The following is a 19,812-nucleotide window of genomic DNA, read 5'->3' as shown; positions in this document are numbered from 1 at the left end:
ACTATTTGGCAAACATCTACAATGTGCCAGGCCATGGGATTTGTGCTGGGCTATATTAGCAAAATTTAATTAATGTTATAAACACTTTAAACAGTATGTCTAATTAAATGTCAGAATATCACTCAGTGTTTCTCCTTTGCCCCCCTTATTTCCCATAGCTTGACTAATAACTGGAGGAGACACTAAGTATACTTCTGGTTTTGAGATTGCAAACATCTACAATGTGCCAGGCCATGGGATTTGTGCTGGGCTATATTAGCAAAATTTAATTAATGTTATAAACACTTTAAACAGTATGTCTAATTAAATGTCAGAATATCACTCAGTGTTTCTCCTTTGCCCCCCTTATTTCCCATAGCTTGACTAATAACTGGAGGAGACACTAAGTATACTTCTGGTTTTGAGATTACCTTCATTTGCAATTTCGGTCAACATAAGTTAGATAAAACAATTTGATTTGGGTTCATGTTGGTGCTATTTTGATCTGAAGGGCAATTTACCAACAAGCAGGAACAGTTTCATTATTTTCCTTCACCATTCCAAGCAGTCTTTACTGAAGTCTTTCAAGCAATGTGTGACCTCTATTTCAATACTTCTCGCAGATTTCACAGACTGTCACCACCACTCAGCCATCACTAACACAGACAACTGTAATGGAAACTGTAACTATGGTGACCACGAGAGAACAAATCCTGGTAAAGCATGCCCAAGAGGAAATCCCACCGCCACCTCCCCAAAAGAAGAGGCAGATTCTTGTGGATTCCGAAATTAGGAAAAGGTGAGAGGATTTTACTCCTGTTTTTTTCTTCAAGCAAAGAGTAACTGTTTAGCAGGAAAACTCATTTTCATCTATAGTGATGGCAGTGTTTTTACTTAAACAATATTTCTAGAAGCGTTAGGTGCCTGTAATGTCAGTTAAGCTAGTGAAAGAATTATGAAGTGAATTTTGAAATTTGCCCACGCAATCACTATCCCAACAAAAACTGAATGTTTATTGGAAATACTGTTTTCTGGATTGAAAGAAGAAACTATGTGTGATGAACTACCATGGATGCATTTTAATCCTGAAAATTTCTATTTTTTTTTCTTTTAAAAAGCTTGTTGGTTCAATGCCTGTTTTAGCATTAAATACTGCTCCCCCCGCCCAGTAATGGAAAGTACATTTTCATGAAGAAACACCTATAATAGACAAAATCCATTCTGCCAGTTTACGAGAACATAATGTCTCAATCTGCACAGCCTAAATCAGGAGTCATTAATTACAGAACAGATTCCCTCTTCTTTGATATTTATAAAGTCTTATCATGAACGTGTTAGAATTTTTAACTGGTCTTTTTGTGGATATTCTCAACTAGACATTGTAGATAAGTTAGGTATTATGTAACTCAGTGGATATATTACAATGATGGGAATAAAATTTCATAAATGCAAAACCAGCATGAAAAGAATAAAAATGGTACAGTTTCATTCCAATTATAATTCTAAGATTGAGGAAGAACATTAAAATTTGCCTTATGTTTCTAGGCAACATATATTTAAGAATGCATGGAACACTTGACATTAGAATTTGTATATACAAGGGTATAGAAATAGGAGAAGAAGAACACGTACCTAAAAATAGTGAGTCAGATATTCTAGGCAAAGGAAAAAGAAAACAATAAAGAAGCTACTCACATTATTTGGGACTTTCAGTATTTCTCTATTTATCTGTGACTTATACTTTCATAATTCCACAATAAACCATTAGGCATTTCTACCTAATTATATCTGGTTGACTGAGTGAATCCTCTTGTCCAGAGTTCAGCAAACTTAAGCCTATAGGCTAAATCCAGCTCACTGTTAGGTTTTATATAGCTCATGAGCTAAGAATTGTTTTTATATTTTTAAATGGTTGAAAATTTTTAAAAAAGTATATTTCATGATGTGAAAGTTTGATGACATTCCAATGTTAGTGTCCATAAATAAGGTTTTATAGAAACATAGCTACACTCATTGATTTATTTATTATCAGTGGTTGCTTTTATATTACAACTAGAGACCCAGTGCACAAAATTTGTGCACTCGGGTGGGGGTCCCTCAGTCCGGCCTGCACCCTCTCGCAATCCAGGAGCCCTCAGGGGATGTCCGACTGATGGCTTAGGCCCACTCATCAGTCAGACATCCTTAGCGCTACTGTGGAGGTGGGAGAGGCTTCTGGCTGAGCGGCGCTCCCCCTATGGGAGTGCACTGACCACCAGGGGACAGCTCCTGTGTTGAGCGAGATCAGGACAAAACTGGCTCTCTAACATCCCTTGAGGGGTCCTGGATTGCAAGAGGGTGCAGGCCAGGCCAACGGACCCCACTGGTGCACAGTCAGGGCCAGGGAGGGACACGGGAAGTTGGCCAGCTGGGGAAGGACTGTGGGAGGGCTCCAGGGGATGTCTGGCCCATCTTACTCAGTCCTGATCAGCTGGACCCCAGCAGCAAGCTAACCTATTGGTCGGAGCGACTGCCCGCTGGTGGCCAGTGCATGTCATAGTGACTGATCGACCGGTCGACTGTCTGCCCCCTGGTGGTCAGTGCACGTCATAGTGAGCGGTTGAGCAGCCTTAGCATATCATTAGCATATTACGCTTTGATTGGTTGAACAGACGACCGGGCACTTAGCATATTAGGCTTTTATTATATAGGATGACAGTGTTATTGTCAAAGAGACTATATGGCCCACAAAGCCTAAAATATTTACTCTCTGGCCCCTCATAGGAAAAGTTTGCTGACCCTTGTTCCAGTGAAATGGTTCTCAAATCTTTGAATATTAGTGTTCTATTTGGGACAACAACTTCTAAGGACTCTACTCATGCTAGTAGTTGAATTTGTAACATTCATTGATAGAGAAAGAACATAATGGCAAAAATAAATCAGTAAAGCTCTTAATGAATTTGCTTTTCATTAATCATAGTAGCATGGAAACTAATTTAATGTCATGTTTAATATGTGTCGAAATGCTTAGTGGGCACATGGATTTATGGATCCTTTGCAACAACCCAATAGCACTTCAAGAATTTTCTAACCAGAGCAATATAGGAACCTAATTGCCTTCCCCTCCCTATGTGTTCAGCAATCTCCGAATACAGAAATTGACAGGGCAAGTTGACTCATGTCAATCTCTGTCTTCAAGAGCTTATTCTTGCCTTCTGTTTGGGAAATGTGTTTGGTTAGGAAAAAAATGTGGTGTGATTCCTTTTTGTATTCAGGAAAGTGTGGCTAGTGGTGAAATATTTTGTCTCCTAAATTCTGTTTGTATCATATGCGCTCAGCAGTTTTCATAAGTGCCTGGAATGAGATGTGCAAGTGGGAACAAAAAGAATGCATTACTTAAATAATAGCTAACAGTTATTGAGGGTTTTATTATGTGCTCAGCACTACATTAAATGCTTTATCTGCATAGCTCATTTATTCTTCCCAGTAACCCTACAAAATAGGTACAGCTATTATTACTGTTACACACGGCTACAGAGTAACTGAGCCAGGATTTCAACTGAGGTAGACTGACTGCAGGATGTGGATTGTGTAGTAAAGTGTTTCTTCAGTAGTTATATAACTAAGGTGATCTTATGTCTTGTTTTGCCTGAATCCATTCTGATTATATCTTTTGTCCCAGCATAATAATATGTAGCATCAACTTTCACTCTCAAATGCGTCCTGATTTGGACAGTACAACATGCACACTCTATATAAGACTAGACTGCTAAATTTAGACTGAACAAAATGAGCAATTGAGCAAATATTTAGGAGCAATTAAACCTAGTAGGTGATAATTGCCTACTGGATAGAATCTGGTCAAAATATTACAGTCGTTCAGGAGGTATCATGCATACATGACCTAAAGCTTGACAGTGAATAGGGACCTTCTCTTGTTCACTTAATTGTCAAGACTACAGTTGACATGCTGATCTTTTGAAACTCTTTTAAAAATTATCTCCTTTTTCAACTTCTCTGACACACTACTGGCTTTGCTCCTACACTCTTTATCTGACTTGTTTTCCTCCTTTTGCTGAATTCCTATGATAGTGTCTCATAAATTGATCTTTTTGCCCGTCTGACTCCTTTATCTGAATTGTCTCCTCTCATTGACTCAAGTCTGGATCTCAGTGAATTACTCCCAAATCTTATAGCTCCATATCTGACTCCCTATCTCAAATTTCACATACACATCTTTAGAACGACGATCTGGGTATTTCTACTTGTGCATACAGCCAGTGGTTCAATTTTGTTTTTATCAAATGCAAACATTTGTTGCCACTAATAAACCAAACCTAGTTACTCATATATTGCACACATATTTTACTTATTATAATTCATTGCCTTTGTGTCTAAAAGAGTAGCAGATATTGGAAAAAGCATGGACTTTGAAAACAGAATTATTCAGGTTTGAAGCCTGCCTGTTTTAATTACTAGCTTATGATCTCAGGCAAATTTCTGAATATCTGTGCCTCAGATTCCTTATCCTAACATTATTAACATACTAACTGTAAGGATTAAGTAAGAATCATTTAATACAGTGCCTGGAAGGTAATAAGAATTCAGTACATGCAATAGCTCTTATTCTTGTTGTTTGATTATGGTGAATGTTGTGGAGGGTAGAGGTAGTGGTGGAGGTTGTGGAGGTGATGGAGGTGTTAGAGATGGTGCTGATGGTATTAGAGTCAGTGGTAGTAGAAGTGGTAGTAGTCATTAAAGGTAGTGATGGAGGTGGAGGTGGAGATGGTGGTCATGTACTATTGGTGAAAAAAATCCCATAATAAACTTCATCTCATCTCAAAGTTAATGAATACAACAATAAATGACTTCATTTTCCTCTTTAAAACACCACCTGACTTCTCCATTTCTTCTCTGACCTTGCTTCTTATTTATTTATTTATTTTGATTAATTACATTATATTATTGGATAAGTGAAATCATTTTAGTCATTTCCTAATCATTCTAACTGCCAACTCCACAACCTAAGCTATATACCTCACTGTGATGAGACTTGCTCCTCTTTCTGATTAATCTGCCTCAAATCAATGTATCTAAAATGTCACTTTTATGCTAACTCTTCTGATGTGAGATCCTTATAACTCCAGTTGTCCCAAAATAAAACACAAGCCTCTTGTTATGCTATTCGATATTATTTTTTCACCAAGTTTCTGTACAGCTTCCCCAAACTCTTTCCGCTTTAGTCAGTTAATTACATTACATACATTCTTTTTGCTATGTGCCTTAATGTCACCCACATAAATTTTTCTCATCACCAATCACAACAAAGGAATCCTGTTACTATACTTGTTTGTACTTTACTTAGATTCCATATATGGTGTCATGTATATAATAAATAATAAAATATTTATGGAAAGAGTGAATAATACAGTCCAACTAATTGTGATAACTAAAATTTTATATTACAGTAGCATTTAAGAATTCTACCTAGCTCTTCATGGAATTGTTTTTAATAATAAACAAATAAACATTCTAATAATCTTTAGTAATTCTGATTTTATCAATTAAGATATCATTGTTTACTCAAAACCATTAAGGGATTTAAAATTCAGCTTTGTACCACACTATATTTTCTTAATTACCTAAGGTACATTTAATTGGTTTCTTAATAATTACATGATTTCTGCATTTGTCATATTTACTGCATAAATTGTCCTCCTTTCACTAAGATATACAAAAGTGTTTGGTGATCTTAGGTCACAAGGTAATTATTTCTAACAGTAAATTATCCCTGAAATTCAGTGACATGATTTTGCATATAGGGAATTATCAGAGTATGGAACTCAGTCTAGATTAAACCTAGATCTATTATTTAGTTAATTGGAATTTATCGAGAGACTCATTTCTAATCATGTAGCAGTTATTTTAAGATACTTTTTACAAAAGCTTTTATTTACATTTTTGTATCAACCAGGTGAAACTGATGGCAAATTGAATATTTTTAAAGTAAATGCCATTTCAGTGAAGATAATTTCCTCAAGTATAGTGTTAACAAATGAATATCTTTGACCTCCAGAGATATACAGAGGCATTTATAAATACCTAAATTCACCTAGTCTCTTTATCTTCTCCTAGGTAAGCAGAGTATAAAGTTTGTTTTCTCTGATAATTTCCCCAGTGTTGACTAAATGATACAATACATTGCCTAAACAATTACAGACCTGCAGTATTGTTTTATTTTATATTTTCAGCTTAATTTTTTCTTTTATTTCTTTTTATGTCTACTGACTCAAAGATGTGAATTTATGCCACATCCTTGGATAAGACATCTCTGCAATTTTATGAGATTCATGCCTAAACAACTTTGGTGTTAGATATTTATTTTAACTTGGATTACCAAATTGTAATCTGGAAGTTGTAAACTAGACCATTTTAACTTTACTTACAGAATGTAATTACATGATTAATGTGTGTAACAGCTAAGTTTTAATTTTCTATATGATAAATTGATTCTAAAATACTTGAGTTGTTGTTCTCAATAATAACATTTTTGCCTCTTTTACTAGAAAATGAAAGCTTGCTTCTTATATCTAAGGAGACTAGACTCTAGACTTTTCCATGGTTACACGTTAATTGAGGTCCAGAAAGGTTAAATAAGTTGCTTTTAGTTGCAAAATAAGGACTAGTGCTTAGTTTCCTAATTTGAATTTTTGTTATAGTTGCAACGTTCTGCTTCTTTTTATGCATTAGAGTCAAATGACCTTGGCCATCAACTCCAATTTTAGTTTAGAAATTATTTTTTGGTGAAGAATAGAAACCTACAAACCATCCTCAGATATTCCAAAAACATAACCATCCATTTAAAGTTCTTAAAATTATTTTGCCATATAAGTCAAGAATTAGTCAAGAACTATGTTTTGAAGAATATAGAAATGTGGATTCTAGAGGCCTAATACTAGTAAGTGACCAGAGAACAGTTAGAGCAGCAACACTCATAGTGCAGTGCATGAAGCAGCAGTATCACTTGGAATTTGTTGGAAATGCAGATTTAGGGTACTGGAAATATTGAGGGGGACGCTATGTAAAGTATATGATTGTACACCTGAAACCAATACAAAATATAATTGAAAGAAAAAATGAAATGCAGATTTGGGGGCTCTCCTCAAACTGGCTGAATCAGAAACTCTTCAGGTGGGCCCTGACATTTTTTACAAGCTCTCTATGTCATTCTGATAAAACCTTACATTCTGAGAACTCTTGCACAAGAACAATGGTTCTCATATATTATCATGTATTTGAATCATCTGGAGGGCTTGATAAAAGACAGATTCCTGGTCCCCATCAGAGTTTCTGACTCAGTAGGTTTGGGGTGATGCCTGAAAAAGCTTAATTTTTAACAAGTTCCCAGGTGATGCTGATACTGTTGGTTTAGGGCCCATGTCTTAGAAATCAGTGCACTGGAACATCATCTCAGGTATAACCCAACTCTTGTTCATCTTTCCCCCAACCAGCTGCAATAAGAGGAATCATCTACTCCAGGTTAGGCTAAGTGATGCTACTGTTCCATCTTGTGACACCTCTCTTGCTTCATGTTGACATGATCTATCAATATGCCTATTTTACCCACTAGACAAAGCTTCCTTGGACCATGGTCCATATCTTACTCCTGACCTAGAATGGGGTCTTCTATATGGTAGATGCCCAATACATGTTTTGACTGTAATGCACTATAATGGAAACTGACCCTGTAAGATACTACACATTGCTCTGGATGTCTAGCTACAGCAGTTGTAGGAAAAATAACTCTTCCAGAATGCAAGGCATAGAGGAATGCCAGCAGGGAGAATGATTAGGCCATGTTTCCAGAACCATGACCTACATTTTTGTCTGTTCCTTGAGTGAAGAAAATTTTGGTCACATTTATTCATCTAAAGGAAGCATCGTTGAATGCAAAGAAAAGTTGATTTTTACTGAGATCTAAAATACCTCTATTCTCTTACTTCTGCTTCCTTTTCTACCTCCTCATACTCTACATCAAGCACTGAAACTGCTCTCAGCAAGGTCACCAGAGAGCTCCTTAATTGCTAGCTCCAAAGGTAGCTCTGCAGTTCTTATCCTTCTTGACCTTTGTGCTATGCTTGATGGTGATGATTAGTCCCTTCTTGAAACTTTCCTCTCAGTTTCTGGAACATTGCTCTCTCCTGTTTCTTTCCTCCTCTTGGCTTCCTCACCATGTCTTCTCAGCCTCCTCTTCTTATCCCTTTATTTGTCAGTCTCCACGAGATCAAACTTTGATTTCATTTTCTCTTTCTCAGGGCACTATTATTTATAATATTATATTTATCAACCATCTATCTATATGTGATGATTTCCAAATTACTATCTCCTGATGTTTATACCTGTGTCATGCAAAGGTTTGTGGGGCCTGTAAATAGACCTGGACTTCTTACTGAAATCTCAATTGTGGTTCTGAAGTGTAGACTACACAACGTTAGAGAATACAATTCACAGCATAGTTTCTAAGAACAGTACCTTCTGGACTTAGGCAGTGAACAGCTTGTGCAGCCATTCATAGTGGTCTCATATCGGCCACATCACTAAATCTCTCCAAGTAGGTCTATTAATTTCTCTGTAATTTAATTCTTTACATTCAGCCCTTCCCCCGGTTCGGTGTCTGATAACTTTCTGCAAGAAGTTCTAAACTGATTTCTCTGCTTTTTCTGTCACCTTTTTTTATTGATTCCAGAGAAAGGAAGGAAGGGAGGGAGGCAGGGAACGAGGGAGGGAAGGTGGGAGGGAGGAATGAGATGTAAAAGAGAAACATCATAATTGTCTCCTGCATGTGTCCCGAATGGGGATCAAACCTGCAACCTGGGTATGTGCCCTGAATGGGAATCGAACTCCCCACCTTTTGGTATACAGGCCGATGCTTAAACTAACTGAGTCCCACCAGCCAGGGCACTTTCTTCTTTCTTAACCATACTCTCCACAGCCTCCTGAAGGATATCTGAAAATGCAATTTTAATTAGATCATTCCTCTGCCCATAATTCTTCAGATGCACAGCACAGAAATTTCTTTGTGATCTTTAGCTGCCTAACTCTCCAGCTTCACTACCTTCTACCCAGCCCATTAAAAAAAATCATGCCAATGCTAGTCAAAACAGTCTGCAAACTGTTTATTAGCAGGACACAATAAAATAAGAATCTTGAGCTAGAATATAAATCAATGCACTGCTTCCTTTGTCAAGAAAGTTTTGCAATTAAAAAGAAATCAGATAAAATAGCGACTTAGTTGATTTATACTCTGGTGACTTCTGTTGTCACAGACTACTAACAAATAGTTCATAGAATGGCCACAAACTGCATATTTAGTGGCACTGCCCTTCAATTGAGCTTTAATTAACTGCTGATCTCTACAAGCTCTTTGCTCCCTCAGGTTTCCATTTCTTTGCATCTACTGTTCTCTCTACTTAAGATTCCCTTCTCATTACATTCCCTTTGCCCACTCCCACATTGTTTGCCCCCCAATTAACTGCCTTTTCTCTCTGTGAGCCTAATTTCCCAGACATTTTTCATCCTCACTAATAAACCAATTAGAACACTTACATAATTTTACTGTAATAATTTTGAGTTTGCATATGCATATCTCCAGTTAACTCCTGAGAACAGGAGCCATATCTTTTCAGTTCTAGAACTACAGTGCTTAACTCAGATGTTAGCAGATAGTAGTATCCAGTAATATTCTTCGTATATGAAATGAGGATTTGTCAGTGTCTTGTCAGGAAATTAGAAACCACTCTAGGTGTTTCAGAAAGAGGAAACAATACAAGGAATTGTTTAAACAGGTGGTGGGAAACTGGGAAGCAGGGCAGGGACTAGTAAGGCAACCCCAAAACACTAGTAACATCAGGAAGCTGTGATGATGCCTAGAACTTGAGGAACAATGCAGGGAGGGGATGGTTCCGGAACCCCAAAGCTGGCACCTGCTAGCAGGGACTAACACAGTAAGGACTACCAAGCAGGAGCTTGGACCAATGGAGGGAGGGGCCATCCAGAGAAAACTGAAGCCACAATGGAGGTTTATAACTGCCCTAGAAATGCCAGCGAAAGTGGTGTATGAAGGAAAAATACCTTGGTTTATCTCTTCCTTCTGCCTTCTAGTGTACTCTAATGCTTCCAATTTAGACAGACCCAAGTGGAAGCCAGAAGGCAAGCAGTGGTGGAAATGTACATCCCTCTGACACAGAGAGGACAAGAGAAATGTGGAGAATGGATCTGAGAGCAGATGGGTCTATGATTGTACATATGAGTTCTGGCCTTGGATCTTCCACTCATAAGCTAAGGAACTAAAGCTAATCACTTAACCTTACTAGTATTCACAGAATCTATTTCTTCATCTCTGAATAGGATTTATATGACTTTCCTTGTTTGTCCTCACACTATGGAAATTTTATTATACACATGTTTCTCTTTTTTACTTGTAATTTATTGTTCAATAGATAAATCATTGGCATTTCCCCTATTTTATTTTTTAGATTTATTAGGGTGACATTGGTTAATAAAATTATATAGATTTCAAGTATACAGTTTGATGATACATTATCTATATATGTTTCTTTGTTAGTACATGCAGACCCTGAGACTGAAAGTCTACCTCTGTAAGTGGAGGGTAGGGAGAGACTGAAGAAGGTCACTCCAGTCTAGAAATTAACAGAGTTTATTAATGGAAACTTATATACGAGGTGCATCTTGAGGAGCTGCAAGACAAAGTGGATATCCTCTGTGCTGCCTATCAAGTGTCAAAGAACTGTACAGGGTAAAAAGGGAGGGAATAATCACAGGTACTAGCACATGAATGCTACCAGGTATGGGAAATTATATACTTGACCAGGTTGGGACAAGGGCCTGTTCCAGGAACAAGTACATACCAGGGGGCAGGGGAAGGGTGCTGATTCATGTCAGAATGGACATCAATTGCAATCAGACAGTCTCTCAGGGTGGGTTTGTGGTAAGTAGTATCTGGATTCAGTTCACAGGCCAGATAGTGATCTCAGCATGGAACAGTCTCAGCTCCACACTCTTGGTGATTGTTTAGGTAGAAATATACATCCTTGCCCCAGGAAAAAATTGAGTTTCTAGTTACTAATTTAGAAAAGATTTTACCAATTACCACATTTGTGTTATAATAGAAAATATTATTATTCTGACAGCTTCTGAGAATATTCTTTTTCTGATGTCTTCTCTTGAGACAGCTAGGCCTCCAGGACTCTTCTGGAAAAAGTCCTAGTGGCAGTTATGACTTTTCCACAAAAGCCTGTGTTGAAATTTTGGTCTTTTAACTTCTCGGTTTGTGCTCTCTGGGAATTTGACAAACCACTCTGAACCTGTTTGTTTTCACCAAGAAAATGGGAATAATTATAAGTCTGTTGTCAGAATTAAATTAATATCTGTTATAATACCAGAAAATGGTGCTTAATAGTTATTCTGTCTATTGAATTACCTACAAATTACCTAAAACAATGGAAGAACAATTCTTTGCTTATGGCAGATTGAATAAGTATTTGTTATCAGAACTGTCTACTGGTTAAAATGCCTTAGAAATAAAAATGAACATCTCAAGAATCCAAAAGAAAAAAAAAAAGAAAGAAAAAGAAAACTGTACCCCTATAAATCAACACACATGATCACATTATCCTACCACACACAAATGAAATGATGCCTGGCTCCTATGGACTGAATTATGTCCTCCCAACATTCATATCTTGAAGCCTTAACCCCAGTTGATGGTATTTGGAAATGGGGCATTTGGGCAATAATTAGGTTTAGATGAGGTCTTGAGTATGCTGCCCTCATGATGAGATTAGTGTCCTTAAAAAAAGTGCCATCAGAGATCTTGCTCTCTGTCTTTCTCCCTGTTGCGTGAGGACACAGTGACAAGTTGGCAGGGTGACAAGCCAGAAAGAGAGCCCTAACCAGAACCTGGCCATACGGGCACCTTGAGGATCTTCTGGCTTCCAGAACTCTGAGAAAATAAATTTCTGTTGTTTAAGCCACTCAGTCTATAGTAGTTTGTTACATCAGCCTCAGCTGACTAACATTCTAGCTTTGTAGACTAGTGAGTTTTGCTTTGTGTTTTAACTAAATTTTGTAGAGGTGCTCACTAAAGGCAGTGGATGGATTGAAATAATCCATGATGTTGATGAAGTGGCAGTGGGGCAGTAAGTACACATCAGATCTAAATGGCTTTCCACATTGCGCTAGATAGTTTCTGAACCTTGACTGGAACTTACTTAAACTTTAAAGACCCTCAACATAAAAGCATGTTAAAGTCTTTTAAACTCACTGAGCTTTCACACTGGGAGTATGTAAAGTTTAAATTGCCTCCACAGGGTCCAAGGAACCTTCCAATGTGTGGAGGGGTTCTTTGAAACTCCTGTAGTCAGTATAAATCCACACTATTTCAATAATGTAGTCACAGAAACCTTCATTTTCTGGCTAATTTTCATATTCATTCAACTAGTGTCTAATGGATTGATATTATTCATAAAGCCCTCTAATTGCTGTAACTGTGGGCCATAGTTAGTCCTTCCCGCAGAAAGCTTGCACTCTAGTATAAACTGTATTATGAAGAAATATTTATAAAATGTTAGAAATGATGTAAAGAAGAAAAACTCATTTTCTGCTTGAGAGTTGAGCATGGAAAGCTCATGGAGAAATTAGCATCTGAATGGACAGTTAAAGGTTAGGCCGTTAGGGTCATATTGGACCCCAGGTCAGGACCGCCTGCATACCAGGGCTAGTAAGGGATGAGTTTGAAAACGTAGGTTGGTTCATTTAAAAAAAAAATGGTACTCAATGCCAGACTAAAGAATGTAGAATTTAATCTAGTCATGGGGAGCCAATCCATATTTTTGAGAGAGAGCAAAGCAATATGGCATCCGAGGGTTGAGCAAGATAGGTCATCTCAACTTTATTCTATAGAGCAGTGAGAGTCAACAAATTTTTCTCTCAAGGGCTAGACAGTCAAAATTTTATGCTTTGTGCACCATGTAGTTTCTTTTGCAACTACTCTACTCTGATGCTATAGTATGAAATCAACTATAAAATATGTAAATGAATGACTGTCTGTATTCAATAAAACTTTATTTACAAAAACAGGTGGCAGGCCAGATTTGTTCCATGGGCCATAGTTCGCCTATTACTGCAGCAAATGGTGAAATAGATGAGATTATTGTGCTGTTGATTTTAGTTGATTTGTCTGTTTGTCTTTCTTATGGCTTTCTTTGTAGTTTTTATTCCTGTGATTACAATGATGGCTTTTATCTTCCAGTCCTTAACAAAACTCTCAAACAGATATTTCTGCCCTCAAATGAGAAAGTGAGAAGGGGCACAGGGCTGGCCTAAACCAAATAAGAAAAGTCAAGATAGGCAAAAATCACAGTAGCTAAAATGTAAATGGCAACTACCATGTGTCAAGCATTCTTCTAAGTATTTAATACATATAACATATTTAACTAATGAGACAGTATTGTAAAGTATTTTTAAATTATTTTCCTCCTTTGCAAATGGGAAAGCGCAGTATTGAACGGTTAGGTGATTTCTCGTGTTTACTAAGTTTACAGGAAGAAATGTAGTCAGGATTTGATCCCAGACATCTAGCACAGGATGCTGCATTCTTGAACTGTATGCCATTCTGTTTTATGAGAATTTAAAGTTTACTTCATCATCTTATTTAGCTGAAATTAAAAGCTTATCTGATATTATTAAAGCATTTGTTGAGGTGTGTCTATGGAAACTGCAACTTTCCTAGATCTTGGCTCTTCTACGTTCTGAAGTCTTATAGACTCTAGGGTGGCATTGAAGAACTTGCCTATCTTTAAATACAGATATCTTTTTCTGTGAAAAAAATTCTTTCAAAGTTAGGTTTTTAAATATTGAGATATAAGTGGGAGTCCCATATAACTGAACTATTTTTCCAAGTGCAAGACTTCTAGTGCTAACCACTGTCTTAACCCTATTATGTGTCATAAGTAACACCCCTTGTCATCTATGCTTAATATGAGTTCTGAAGTCAGAAAATGCATCAATAGATTGGAAATTTGGAGATTTTAGGAAATTAAGAAAGATAATAAAGTAAAATTAAACTAGAAAAATAACTTTTATAATGCCACGAGGGTATCAATTATGCAACTAAGGGTCATAGTTTAGCTAAATGAAAATGTTCAGAATTAATGCGCTAGTGTTAGAGACTCCAGTCAAGTTCTGGCACAATCCAAAATACCACTAGACTCTACTGTATAGCAGCAAACTGGAAATTGATTTTGACTTTTTCTTAATGTTTTTTTAAAAGGGTTTTCCTTTCATTTGGTACAAAGGAAAGTAAGTATAGTGTAGTGGAAATCTTTAGATTCAGACAGACCTGGTTTTGAATCTTAACTCCATGCTTCACTATGTATTGAAAACAAAGCAGATTCCCAAATCTCTCTGTTCATGACCTATCTATAAACATGAAGATTATAACAAATAACCTACATAGTTATGGAAGATGAATTAATTCTTTATGAAAGCATGTAACATTAACATGATATTTTCATTTGAATTTGATTGTAAAATTAATGTTTAAAAACCTTAGTCTAGAACTCTAGATAGTACAGGGATATAATTCTATACAGATATATAGAGAATGAGTGTCTACAGATAAACAAAAATTAGGTAAAATTAATGAGCTGGGGGGAAACTACTGGCTTACAAAGTCCAGAAGATGCTAAAATATTATTTGGATTGAGCATGTCTCCCCAATTGAAGACATTTTCTCAAAGGAATCTTTATATTATGACTTCAAGATACTTTTGTGTGTTTTACAATGACAGAAGGTATTTTAACTGCATCTGAGGGTGTCTTACTAACAAGTTCCTTTTGCACCATTTTATCTATATCTTTGGACATTTTATGTTTCTCTGCAAGAGCATTCCCATGAGAAATCCATTTGTCACCATGTTATCTTTATGTAGATAAGAAAATAAAAGAGAAGCTAAATTGAGGACCAGAAGAGCTGTGAAAGGGAATGCACGCCCTCTAGTGACCCACATTTATTTCTCACAAGGGCATATACAGCTTTTCTTTTTGGTTTCATTTTAAATAAACATCAAATTTGATTTTAAAATAAATGGCTTAAGATTTTCAACTTGAGCATATTACATTGTGTAATCATATATTTGTTAGTATGGCAAGATTTCATCTATCACGTAACAGAATATTCTATTAACCCATGTTAGGGTGATTTTCTTGCACAGAACTATGTTTCAAAGGGACTTTCAATTTACTGAAAATGAAAAATAAGTTCTAGGCGTCTGAGGCTTAGAAACATTGTGTTGCCAGTCCTCTGGGTGATACATGTTCTTTCACACTCATTGGCTTTATAACTAATTCCTGTAATATTGCTGGTTCTGACATCTTAGATTTTTTGGGATTTCCTTAGCTTTTAAAGTGTGTTTCCTGGAAAGTTAGATTAACAGAAGATATAAAAATGACTTCTTTTTAACCACATCACAATTTAGAAATAAATATTACCAATGTATTTTTAATGGTGAAGATTTGTTCCCAAATTAAGGTAAACTATTATTTTAAAGTTGTTTTTACCTTCCAGATGTTAAAATAGTTTAGTTAATTTTTACTTTTTGGAGAGAAGCAACATTTTTGTCGTTTTATTATGTTTAGTGAAATCAGTTATCCTGAAAGTACAAAGATTAATACCAATGCCAGATAACTCATGGATTTTTCTGGCATTTATAGCGGAAAGATATTAGATCACTGTGTTTGTGTCCAAGCACATGCATTTGTAAAAGTCAATATTGTTATAGACAATAAACATATTATTGTTTTTGTATAATTAACAATGAAGAAGATGCACAATTTTAAGGACACATTTTTAAAAATATATATTCTATTGATTTTTTACAGAGAGGAAGGGAGAGGGATAGAGAGTTAGAAACATCGATGAGAGAGAAACATCAATCCGCTGCCTCCTGCACTCCTCCTACTGGGTATGTGCCTGCAACTAAGGTACATGCCCTTGACCAGAATCGAACCTGGGACCTTTCAGCCCGCAGGCCAACGCTCTATCCACTGAGCCAAACCCGTTAGGGCAGTGATGGCAAACCTATGACACGCGTGTCAGAGGTGACACGCGAACTCATTTTTTTGGTTGATTTTTCTTTGTCAAATGGCATTTAAATATATAAAATAAATATCAAAAACTTAAGTCTTTGTTTTACTATGGTTGCAAATATCAAAAAATTTCTATATGTGACACGGCACCAGAGTTAAGTTAGGGTTTTTCAAAATGCTGACACGCCAAGCTCAAAAGATTCGCCATCACTGGGTTAGGGCTTAAGGACACATTTTATGTTTTAGACAAGAAATCATATTTTGAAACATGTTAAAGGGACAAGGTAAACTACACAGAAATTGATTTTTTAGTTTCATTTAAAGATGCATTTCAGTGTAATCTGGAATCATTAAATTTAACTGTACTAAAATGTATTATTTTATGATTGGTGTTCTTAAACATATATATGTGTAAAACTAGAAATACATTTAAGCTTGTAAGGAAAATCATGCAACATAAGGAAAATGGAATGTTTGATAGAACTATTAATGCAGCCAGTTTATATTAACTGAGGACACGGTCCTGTCTCATTTGTCATATTTTGTTTCAGGTGTTATGTAAAGTGTTGAAAAGAGTATATAGGGTTTTTATTATAACTGGGAATTTTAATATCTTTTGCTATAATTTTATTTGATTGCTAGATGAACAGACTAATATAATTGGAATATCAAAGCTGCAAGGTAAGCAAAGTTCACCTCAGCTTTGTATCTCCGGTCAAAATCGCTTTAATCAATGAGGTAACTAAATACATTTAAGAGTAATTTTTAAAGAGATTTTTTTAGTTTATATTTTAAGACTAGTTTGATGGTGGCTTTTTAGTTTTTGCAATTTAAAGGAAGATCAGAGAAGTTAAGTCATTTGCCTGAGGAAATACAATAAAGATTAAATGGTTGCTTTAAGGGGTAAATAGGTGGAGTCCATGCAGTCAGCCCATAGGATTCAACTCAACTGGCATAAGATGTGAAACCTTTTAAGAAAGAAGATTAAATGGTTGATGAAAACCTGTGATACCTGATTTTCAGTTCAGTATTTTCCCATTGTACCATATTTAGTTTACATCTAAAGCACAAACATACACACACATAAAACTATAAGGCAGTCATGTGGCCCTTCCCCTTCCTACCAAGGAAAACACCCCCATACTGTACACACACACACACACACACACACACACACACACACACACACCTGTGAGTGTATACATAAACTGTGTTGATTTAGGAGAGGTATTTATCTAAATTTGACTTGTTTTCTCCTTGCTAAATAGGATTTTCCCCTTCAATAATGTTTTATGACTATAATCCTAGAGTCCTAAAAATACTATATTTTTAGCACAAATAAGGTTTATATGGAATTCTGCTTGATCTCTCTAGTTCAAATTTACATTTTGTTCTATTTATTAAAATTTTTTAAAAAAAATCCTCACCTAAGCCATCAGCCAGGCTATTTATTCAATTTTTATTTATGTTTTTTAATTTTCTTTATTGATTAAGGTATTACATATGTGTCCTTATCCCCCCATTATCCGCCATCCCCCCACTCATGCCCTCACCCCCCTGTTGTCTGTGTCCATTGGTTAGGCTTATATGCATGCATACACGTCCTTCAGTTGATCTCTCCCCCTTACCTTCACCCTCTCCTCCGTCCCCCTCTAAGGTTTGACGGTCTGATTGATGTTTTTCTGTCTCTGGATCTGTTTTTGTTCATCAGTTTATGTTCATTATATTCCATAAATGAGTGAGATCATGTGATATTTATCTTTCTCTGACTGGCTTATTTCACTTAGCATAATGCTCTCCAGTTCCATTCATGCTGTTGCAAATGGTAAGAACTCCTTTTTTACCACAGTGTAGTATTCCATTGTGTAGATGTACCACGGTTTTTTAATCCACTCATCTGCAAATGAGCACTTAGGCTGTTATCCAAATTTTAAAAAAACAAAAATACCTTTATTGTTGAAAGTATTACATATGTTCCTTCTTGCACCCCCATTGACCTCTTCTAGTCCCCACCCCACACCAGGCCTTCACCATCCTATTGTCTCTGTCCATGTGTTATGCATATATGCATACAAGTTCTTTGCTTGATCTCTGCCCATCCACCCACTCTCCCCACCTTTCCTCTGAGATTCCAGTCTGTTCTATGCTTCTTTGTCTCTGGATCTATTTTTCTCATCAGTTTATTTTGTTCATTAGATTCCACATATGAAAGAGATCATGTGATATTTATCTTTTTCTGACTGGCTTATTTCACTTAGCATAATGCTATTCAGGTCCATGCATGCTGTTGCAAACGGTCAGAGCTCTTTCTTTTTTACAGCTGTGTAGTAGTAGTATTCCATTGTGTAAGCGTACCACAGCTTTTTTATACATTCATCTGCTTCTGGGCACTTGGGTCGTTTCCAAATCTTAGCTATTGTAAATTTTGCTGCTATGAACATAGGGGTGCATATATTATTTCTGATTGGTATTTCTGATTTCTTAGAATATATTCCTAGAAGTGGGATCACTGGGTCAAATGGTAGTTTTATTTTTAATTTTTTGAGGAAACTCCATACTGTTTTCCTCAACTGGCTGCACCAGTCTGCATTCCCAAGAGCAGTATTCAAGGGTTTCCTTTTCTCCACATCCTCACCAATACTTGTGGTTTGTTGATTTGTTGAGGATAGACATTCTGACAGGTGTGAGTTAATACCTCATTGTCATTTTAATGTGCATCTCTGGGATGATTAGTGACTTTGAGCATATTTTCATATGTCTCATGGCCTTCTGTATGTCCACTTTCAAAAAGTATCTATTTAGGTCATTTGCCCATTTTTTAATTGGATTGTTTGTCTTCCTTTTGTTAAGTTGCATGAGTTCCTTATATATTTTGGAAATTAACCCTTTATCAGATATATCATTGGCAAACATGTTCTCCCATGCAGTTGGCTCTCTTTTCATTTAGTTAATGGTTTCTTTTGCTGTGCAGAAGCTTTTTATTTTGATACTAGAGGCCTGGGGCACGAGATTCATGCACTGGGGGGAGGGGGGGTCCTTCAGCCCTGCCTGTGCCCTCTCACAGTCCAGGAGCCCTCGGGGGGATGTCTGCAGGCCTAAGCCCATAGTTGAACGTCCTTAGCTCTGCTGCGGAGGCGGGAGAGGCTTCCGCCACTGTTGCTGCACTCGCCAGCCATGAGCCAGCTTCTGGCTGAGTGGCACTCCCCCTGTTGGAGTGCACTGACCACTTGGGGGCAGCTCCTGTGTTGAGTGTCTGCCTCCTGGTGGTCAGTGCGCATCATAGCGACTGGTCGTTCTGCTGTTCAGTCGATTTCCATATTACCCTTTTATTATATAGGACTAGGGGCCCAGTGCATGAATTCCTGCACCTTGAAAGTAACTGTGGACTGCGAGGCTTTGGTGGGCACAGGGGTGAGTCTTGGCCCATCCACCATGCCCCCGCCCAGCCCCTCCTACCATGACCCCCAGTCCCCTATCTGCTGGCAGCCCCGCTCCCGCCGCCACCGCTCCCACGCGCTGACAACTCTGGCCCTGTTCGCACCTGCTGATGGCCTGGAGCTATTGGGGCTGATGCGAGTGGGGCCAGCGCCTTCAGCTGGTGTGAGCAGCTGCTACTACCCCAATCACCTCTCAGGAGCAGGGGGAGATGGAGAAGCCCTCAGGGGCAATCGGGGCTGGCAGCCACGG

General features: G+C 37.2%; 1 long non-coding RNA gene across 1 annotated transcript; it reads left to right on the top strand.

The window, feature by feature from the left end:
• The first annotated feature begins 13,890 nt into the window (after window positions 1-13,890).
• Window positions 13,891-19,545, top strand: LOC106724461. Its single transcript, XR_001360262.1, has 3 exons — window positions 13,891-13,903; window positions 17,149-17,152; window positions 19,463-19,545. It is a non-coding gene; the product is annotated as an uncharacterized LOC106724461 (long non-coding RNA).
• Window positions 19,546-19,812: the final 267 nt, after the last annotated feature.

This window comes from Myotis brandtii, unplaced genomic scaffold (assembly GCF_000412655.1).
Source record: "Myotis brandtii unplaced genomic scaffold, ASM41265v1 scaffold834, whole genome shotgun sequence".
In the NCBI taxonomy this organism is placed as follows: domain Eukaryota; kingdom Metazoa; phylum Chordata; class Mammalia; order Chiroptera; family Vespertilionidae; genus Myotis; species Myotis brandtii.
This window is presented reverse-complemented; position numbering and strand designations above follow the sequence as displayed.